General features: G+C 44.5%; 1 pseudogene; it reads right to left on the bottom strand.

Annotated features, from left to right (window-relative positions):
- Positions 1 to 3371: 3371 nt before the first annotated feature.
- On the bottom strand, positions 3372 to 3773 carry LOC101046626 (large ribosomal subunit protein P1 pseudogene; annotated as a pseudogene).
- Between the last annotated feature and the right edge of the window lie 4715 nt (positions 3774 to 8488).

The raw sequence follows: 8488 nt of genomic DNA, 5'->3' as shown, positions 1-8488 counted from the left end.
CGTGAATTACAGGGAGGCTGAGGCGGGTGGATCACAAGGTCAAGAGATCGAAACCATCCTAGTCAAGATGGTGAAACCCCATCTCTACTAAAAATACAAAAATTAGCTGGGCGTGTTGGGGGCTGCCTATAATCCCAGCTACTTGGGAAGCTGAGGCAGAATTGCTTGAACCCGGGAGGGGAAGGTTGTAGTGAGCCAAGATCACACCACTGCACTTCAGCCTGGTGACAGAGCAAGATTCTGGCTCAAAAAAGAAAAAAGAAATTCTTTTTTTTTTTTTTTTGAGACGGAGTTTCGCTCTTGTTACCCAGGCTGGAGTGCAATGGCACGATCTCGGCTCACCACAACCTCCGCCTCCTGGGTTCAAGCAATTCTCCTACCTCAGCCTCCTGAGTAGCTGGGATTACAGGCACGCACCACCATGCCCAGCTAATGTTTTGTATTTTTAGTAGAGACAGGGTTTCACCATGTTGACCAGGATGGTCTCGATCTCTCGACCTCATGATCCGCCCGCCTCAGCCTCCCAAAGTTCTGGGATTACAGGCTTGAGCCACCGCACCCGGCTTAGAAAAAAGAAATTCTGCTTTGCTTCCCCAAAAACTTTAGTAGTTTCTCATCAGCTCCGCGGCCAGTGTAGCCACATCCCTGACTAACATTTTATTTTGTTTTGCTTTATTTATTTATTTTTGAGACATAGTCTAGCTCTGTCGCCCAGGCTGGAGTGCAGTGGCATGATCTCAGCTCACTGCAACCTCAGTCTCCTGAACTCAAACAGTCCTCTCAAACGGAATTCTTTAGACAGGAACTCCTTTCCTGGACCCAAATTTTGAACACTTTTATTTTGTGTGTTGAACTGGGTTCTGGTCTTTAGAGAAAGAGAAACATTAATAACTTTCTTCCTCTCAGTTCTAATCTTAATCTCAAAAGTCTGTGCCTTTTACTAAAATAACATTCTCCTTATCAGCTCGCCATAATGGTGTATTTTGACTTTATCCCCCGAAAGCAAAACTTTTTTTTTTTTTTTTGAGATGGAGTCTCACTCCATTGCTCAGGTTGTAGTGCAGTGGTTCACTGCAACCTTCGCCTCCTGGGTTCAAGTGATTCTCCTGCCTCAGCCTCCTGAGTAACTGGGATTACAGGCGCCCACCACCATACCTGACTAATTTTTGTATTTTTAGTAGAGATGGGGTTTCAACATGTTGCCCAGGTTAGTCTCAAACTTCTGACCTCAAGTGATCCTCCCACTTCGGTCCCCGAAAGCACTGGGCTTACAGGTGTGAAACACCGTGACTGGCCACAAAATGTCCTTTGGCTGCAGAGCCTCTGCTGTAATGGCAGCTGGGGAGGCATAATCAATCTCACCTTGCATTTTTAAACGACCAGTTGGCCCTGAAAATAGTTTCCAAAACTCATTGAGCTATGAAAGTTCTGCTAAACACAGCAATCAGGCAGCAGTAAGATTTATCAATAACTCAGTGGTTGGCTGGGCACAGTGGCTCACACCTGTAATCCTAGGACTTTGGGAGGCTGAGGCAGGTGGATCACCTGAGGTCAGGAGTTTGAGACTGGCCTGCCCAACATGGCAAAACCCTGTCTCCACTAAAAATACAAAAATTAGTCAGGCATGGTGGCAGACGCCTGTCATCCTAGCTACTCATGAGGCTGAGACAGGAGAATCGCTGAAACCCAGGAGGTGAAGGTTGCAGTGAGCCAAGATCGGGCCACTTCACTCCAGCTTGGGTGAAAGAGTTAAACTCCATCTCAAAAAATAAATAAAATAAAAAAATAACCCAGTGGCCCATCTAACGTAATGCCCAGAGCAGAAATCTAAGAAAATACCAGCATTTACTTATAGCCAATACACAGATATGTTTCCCATAGATATAACTCAGAAATTACAAAAGGGAAGTAGTAGATACTATAGTTTTCAGGCCTTTTAGTTGTTGGGGGTCTTGTTTTGTTTTATGTTTTTGAGATGGCATCTTCCTCTGTTGCCCAGGCTGGAGTACAGTGGCTTGATCATAGCTTACTGAAGCCTTGAACTCCTGGGCTCAAGTGATTCTCCCCACCATGCCTGGAGAATTCATTGTTTACTTTTGTAGTGACAGGGCCGTGGTTTGCTGCCCAGGCTGGTCTCGAACTCCTGGCTTCAAACAATCTTTCTGCTTTGGCCTCCCAAAGTGCTGGAAGTATAGGTGTGTGTCACCACACCCAATTCCTTTTTAATTTTTAAAAGATTTTAGATTTTTTTTTGAAGGAATCATTTTATATGTCTCATAAGTCATCATGAGTAGTTTTAATATAAAATTATTTTCCAGGCTGGGCGCGGTGGCTCACGTCTGTAATTCCAGCACTCTGGGAGGCTGAGGCGGATGGATTACCTGAGGTCAGGAGTTCAAGACCAGCCTAACTAACATGGTGAAACCCCATCTTAAAAATAATAATAATAATAAATAAATAAATATAATTATTTTCCAGAAGATTGAAACTAGTAAAGACCTCTATTTTCAAGGAGGGCAAGAAAGTCAGTTTCTTCTACCTCTTCAAGAGAGTTGATAGAAAAGAAACTGCAGAACTCCCTGCAGTTTACAAGTTAGTTGCCTGCTGATTGCTTCATGAATAAAGCTGGAGGATCTAGGTTTGCAAGTGATGGAAAGAGGATCTGAAAGAGGAAAATTGGAGAATGAAGTCCCAGAAATTCATATTTCTAGACTCAGCTTTCATGAACACTTTTGCCTGAGGTAACAAAAAAATTGTGCTGGTTGGGCACGGTGGGTCATGCCTGTAATCCCAGCACATTGGGAGGCCGAGGCGGGCAGATCACCTGAGGTCAGGAGTTCTAGCCCAGTCTGACTAACAGAGAGAATGCCTGTCTCTACTAAAAATATAAGATTAGCCAGGCATGATGGTGGGCACATGTAATCCCAGCTACTCATAAGGCTGAGGCAGGAGAATCGCTTGAATCCGGGAGGCAGAAGTTGTGGTGAGCTGAGATCACACCATTGTACTCCAGCCTGGCCAACAAGAGCAAAACTCCATCTCCAAAAAAAAACAAAAACAAAAACAAAAACAAAACATTGTCCTGCCCAACTACACTTGCTGGTTTACTGCTCCTCAACCTTGAATAAAATTCTACAAGAAGATGGCATATTGATTATCCATTCGGTCTATCATTCTGCATCTGACATCGTCTATCTTCAAACGAGTTCCATGTCTCCTTTTCAGACCCCTCTGCTTTTTCAGGAAAACAAAAAATATCACCAATCTTAGAAAAGCATGTGGCTTCATATATTTTGAGTGCTGTGAAATATGAATTTTTCTAAAAGTCACATTATTTAGCAATCGGAAATGTGTTAGCTCTTTTTTTTTTTTTTTTTTTAAGTTCAGCTTTTTATTGAACACATTATAAAAGAGGTTTAGTTAAAAAGACCAAAGCCCATGTCATCATCAGACTCCTCGGATTCTTTCTTTGCTTCCACTTTCTTCTCCTCAGCTGGAGCAGCAGCGGTGCAGGGGCAGGACCTCCTGCGGGTGCAGCACCAGCTGCTGGAGCAGGCCACCAGCCCCGACATTGCAGATGAGGCTCCCAATGTTGATGTTGGCCAGGGCCTTTGCAAACAAGCCAGGCCAGAAAGATTCAACATTTACACCGGCTGCTTTAATGAGGGCATTGGGCTTATCCTCCATGACGGTCACGTGCAGAATGAGGGCCGAGTAGATGCAGGCGAGCTCGGAGACAGAGGCCATGGTGCGGGGTGAGTGTGGGGCTAGCGCTGCCGGCCGCGGTGCCAGTCGCGGATGAAGTGAGAGACTCACCTCAACGCGGCCTTAGCTTCCTCGGAAGGACCGAGCACCTTGGTGGCAACTGAGGAAAGGACAGCTCTTTCTTTTATGGGTACTTTTTTGTGGTTATAATAAACAAAGTTAAATTTACCTCTTTGATCATTTTTAGGTGTGCAGTTGGGTGGTATTAAGGACATTTTAGGAATATTTAAAAAATCTCTTCCTGCTCTCAGTGCAGTTTCCTGCGCGCTCTTTCTATACAGGCGTTGATCGACTTACGACCCATGCAACTTACGACCATTCGACTTTACGACCACAATCGCTAGCCACGACTGCTCCACGTCTGGCAGCGCAAACGTACCCAGCTGGGCGTACGACAGTGCAGACCAGCTTCCAGCAGCACCACCATCTCCGCGTGCACCATTTCAACTGTACATATAACCTGCTCAACTTACGACCAAATCGTGTTACCACCGTTCCGCGGTCCCGACCATCGTAAGTCGAGCACTAGCTGTATGTCATATCCAGCAGGTGGTATTTAGGAACCCTTCATTTCCCAACTTTGTTTTGACAAAATTAAGAGTAATTCTATTATCTCTTTTTAAAAATCAGGATTCTAGGCCAGGAACAGAGGCGCACGCCTGTAATCCTAGCACTTTGGGAGGCCAAGGCAGGCAGATTCCTTGAGGCCAGGAGTTCCAGATCAGCTTGGGCAACATGGCACCTTGTCTCTAGTTTTTCAAAAAAGGGATTCTAAAGTGGAGTAGATCAAGGACTATGTCTTTCTTACTGGTTTATTGCTCGTCTGTGACTTTTTATCCACTAAAGATCCCTATTAGGTAGATATTAAACTTTCTCTCACTCAAACTAAGTGATTTCAGTTTCATTGTCTATTAATAGATACCTGTACCCACACTTCAGTCGTGAAGGTTCTCACAGTGGTTCTTCCCTGAACCCTGCCCAAAGTTATTTATATCCTGTTAATTTAAAAGTCTAGTAGTAGTGTCTGTAAACTCTGCTTAAAATAAAACAAAACTCACCAAGGGTTTGCTAGAATAGGCTTCCGGAGAAGAATCGCTGGTGTGAGCAGAAGCTCTGTCCCAGCGGGGCTGCTGGCTGTCACCCGCACCCCTGCTACGATTTTCTCACTGTCAGCCCTACTGCTTCCTGCTACTTGGTCTGACTGGTCTCTTTCCCTTTTTTTTTTTTTTTTTTTTTTTTTGAGACAGGGTCTTGCTCTGCCACCCAGTGCCCACAGTGGAGTGCAGTGGCATCATCTTGGCTCACTGCCTGGGCTCAAGTGATCCTCCCACCTCAGACTCCTGAGTAGCTGGGACTACAGGCACATGCCACCATGCCTGGCTAATTTTTTCTTTTTTTGTAAAGATGAGGTTTCACTATATCCAGGCTGATCTTGAACTCCTGGGCTCAAGTGATCCTCCCACCTCAACCTCCCAAAGTGCTGGGATTACAGGCATGAGCCACCATGCCCAGGCTGGTCTCATCTTAAAAACAACCACACAGATGAAAAAAAGCACTTCTTTCTTCAGTTCCTTATAGCTGAAACAGTATGACGGTAGGATAAAAAATGGAGATGTTAAACTACATCTTCCAGAGCAGACCTGACTTCAGATACCCTGAACCACTGTCATACCTTGTGTCAGGCATCTGATTTGCTTATTCAGAAAACGTCCAAACTATCAGTGGAGGCCAAATGGAGGAAAAGACACCCACGCACTCTGCGAATGAGGAGCGCGTGAAGACAATCTCAGTGCTTACTTGTGCCCGTCCCAGCACGGTCTCTTTAATGTTGGTCCTTGATGAATATTTGTAGACTAAATAAATGAGTAGGGGATGGCTGGGTGTGGCGGCTCATGCCTGTAATTCAAGCACTTTGGGAGGCTGAGGCAGATGTATCACCTGTGGTCAGGAGTTCGAGATCAGCCTGGCCAACATGATGAAACCCCATCTCTACTAAAAATACAAAAAATTAGCCAGGCTTGGTGGCATGTGCCTGCAATCCCAGCTACTCAGGAGGCCAAGGCAGGAGAATCGCTTGAATCTGGGAGGCAGAGGTTGCAGTGAGCCGAGATGGCTCCATTGCAGCATTCCAGTCTGGGCAACAAGAGCAAAACTCTGTCTCAAAAAAAAAAAAAGAGTGGGAGGTGGACAGGTTTTAGAGACATGCAGCCCTTGGTAAGCAGAATAACCCAAAAGGGGAAGCAAGTTAGAGTGAGAGTAACTTTTGAACTAACGTGAGAATGTGGGTCAGGTGGGGAAGAAAATGAAAGCTTGAATAGGTTTGAATTTGACCATTTCATCCCGGCTGTGACAACCCTAAATGATTTACAAATGGCTCATATCAGAATCCTCAGCAAGAAAAAAAGAAGAAAAAAAGAGTTCTCTTTGGCTCCTCCTACTTGCTTTTTTGCATGCCTGTCACCCCTCATGGACTCCATCCTTACTGTTCTGTATCCCGTCTCCCTGATCCCTCATGGCTCTCTGTACACTGACACAGCCACGCCGAACCAAATCTGTCTTCCTCCAAACTGCACTTTGTCCCAAAACTATCTCTTTTAAAAACACACTTCAAGTAAAGTTTTCAGTTCCTCAGAGTTGGAAAACCGTCTGAATTCCTTGTTATGTGCATATTTAAGCCATAGTCATCCTGTACTTAGTGATCAATACATTTCTCCAATTACTTGATTAAAATAATGTAAGTCCCAGGTCTTTGCTATTGTAAACAGTGCTGCAATGAACATTCGTGTGCATGTGTCCTTATAGTAGAATGATTTATAATCCTTTGGATATATACCCAGTAATGGGATTACTGGGTCCAATGGGATTTCTATTTTTAGGTCATTGAGGAGTCACCACACTGTCTTCCACAATGGTTGAATTAATTTACACTCCCACCAACAGTGTAAAAGTGTTCCTATTGCTCCACATACTCTCCAGCATCTGTTGTCTCCAGATTTTTTTTTTTTTTTTTTTTTTTTTTTGAGACGGAGTTTCGCTCTTGTTACCTCTCGGCTCACTGCAACCTCCACCTCCTGGGTTCAGGCAATTCTCCTGCCTCAGCCTCCTGAGTAGCTGGGATTATAGGCATGCACCACCATGCCCAGCTAATTTTTTGTATTTTTAGTAGAGACGGGGTTTCATCATGTTGACCAGGTTGGTCTCGATCTCTTGACCTTGTGATCCACCCGCCTCGGCCTCCCAAAGTGCTGGGATTACAGGCTTGAGCCACCGCGCCCGGCCTGTCTCCAGATTTTTTAATGATCGCCATTCTAACTGGTGTGAGATGGTATCTCAATGTGGTTTTGATTTGCATTTCTCTAATGACCAGTGATGATGAGCATTTTTTCATTTGTTTGCTGGTCTCCTGTATGTCTTCTTTTGTAAAGTGTCTGTTCATATCCTTTGCCCATTTGAATGGGCTTGTTTGTTTTTTTCTTGTAGATCTGTTTTAGTTCCTTTTTTTTTTTTTTTTTTGTTTTTGAGACGGAGTTTCGCCCTTGTTACCCAGGCTGGAGCGCAATGGCGCGATATCGGCTCACCGCAACCTCCGCCTCCTGGGTTCAGGCAATTCTCCTGCCTCAGCCTCCTGAGTAGCTGGGATTACAGGCACATGCCACCATGCCCAGCTAATTTTTTGCACTTTTAGTAGAGACGGGGTTTCACCATGTTGACCAGGATGGTCTCGATCTCTCGACCTCGTGATCCACCCGCCTCGGCCTCCCAAAGTGCTGGGATTACAGGCTTGAGCCACCGCGCCCGGCAGATCTGTTTTAGTTCTTTGTAAATTCTGGATATCAGCCCCTTGTCAGAAGGGTAGACTGCAAAAATTTTTTCCCATTCTGTTGGTTGCCGATTCAGTCTAATGACTGTTTCTTTTGCCATGCAGAAGCTGTGGAGTTTGATTAGGTCCCATTTGTCTATTTTGGCTTTTGTTGCCATTGCTTTTGGCATTTTGGTCATGAAGTCCTTGCCTACGCCTATGTCCTGAATGGTTTTGCCTAGATTTTCTTCTAGGGTTTTTATGGTGTTAGGTCTGATGTTTAAGTCTTTAATCCATCTGGAGTTAATTTTGGCGTAAGATGTCAGGAAGGGGTCCAGTTTCTGCTTTCTGCACATGGCTAGCCAGTTTTCCCAACACCATTTATTAAACAGGTAATCCTTTCCCCATTGCTTGTTTTTGTCAGGTTTGTCAAAGATCGGATGGTTGTAGATATGTTGTATTTCCTCTGAGGCCTCTGTTCTGTTCCATTGGTCTATATCTCTGTTTCGGTACCAGTATCATGCTGTTTGATTACTGTAGTATAGTTTGAAGTCCGGTAGTGTGATGCCTCCTGCTTTGTTCTTTTTGCTTAGAATTGACTTGGCTATGCAGGCTCTCTTTTGGTTCCATATGAAGTTTAAGGTGGTTTTTTCCAGTTCTGTGAAGAAAGTCATTGGTAGCTTGATGGGAATAGCGTTGAATTTGTAAATTACTTTGGGCAGTATGGCCATTTTCACGATGTTTATTCTTCCTAACCATGAACATGGAATGTTTCTCCATCTGTTTGTGTCCTCTCTTATTTTGTTGAGCAGTGGCTTGTAGTTCTCCTTGAAGAGGTCCTTTACGTTCCTTGTTAGTTGTATTCCTAGGTATTTTATTCTCTTTGTAGCAATTGTGAATGGCAGTTCCTTCTTGATTTGGCTC

This window comes from Saimiri boliviensis, chromosome 3 (genome assembly GCF_048565385.1).
Source record: "Saimiri boliviensis isolate mSaiBol1 chromosome 3, mSaiBol1.pri, whole genome shotgun sequence".
Classification (NCBI taxonomy): domain Eukaryota; kingdom Metazoa; phylum Chordata; class Mammalia; order Primates; family Cebidae; genus Saimiri; species Saimiri boliviensis.
Note: the sequence above shows the minus strand (reverse complement) of the source record. Positions and strands in the feature narration are given on the sequence as shown.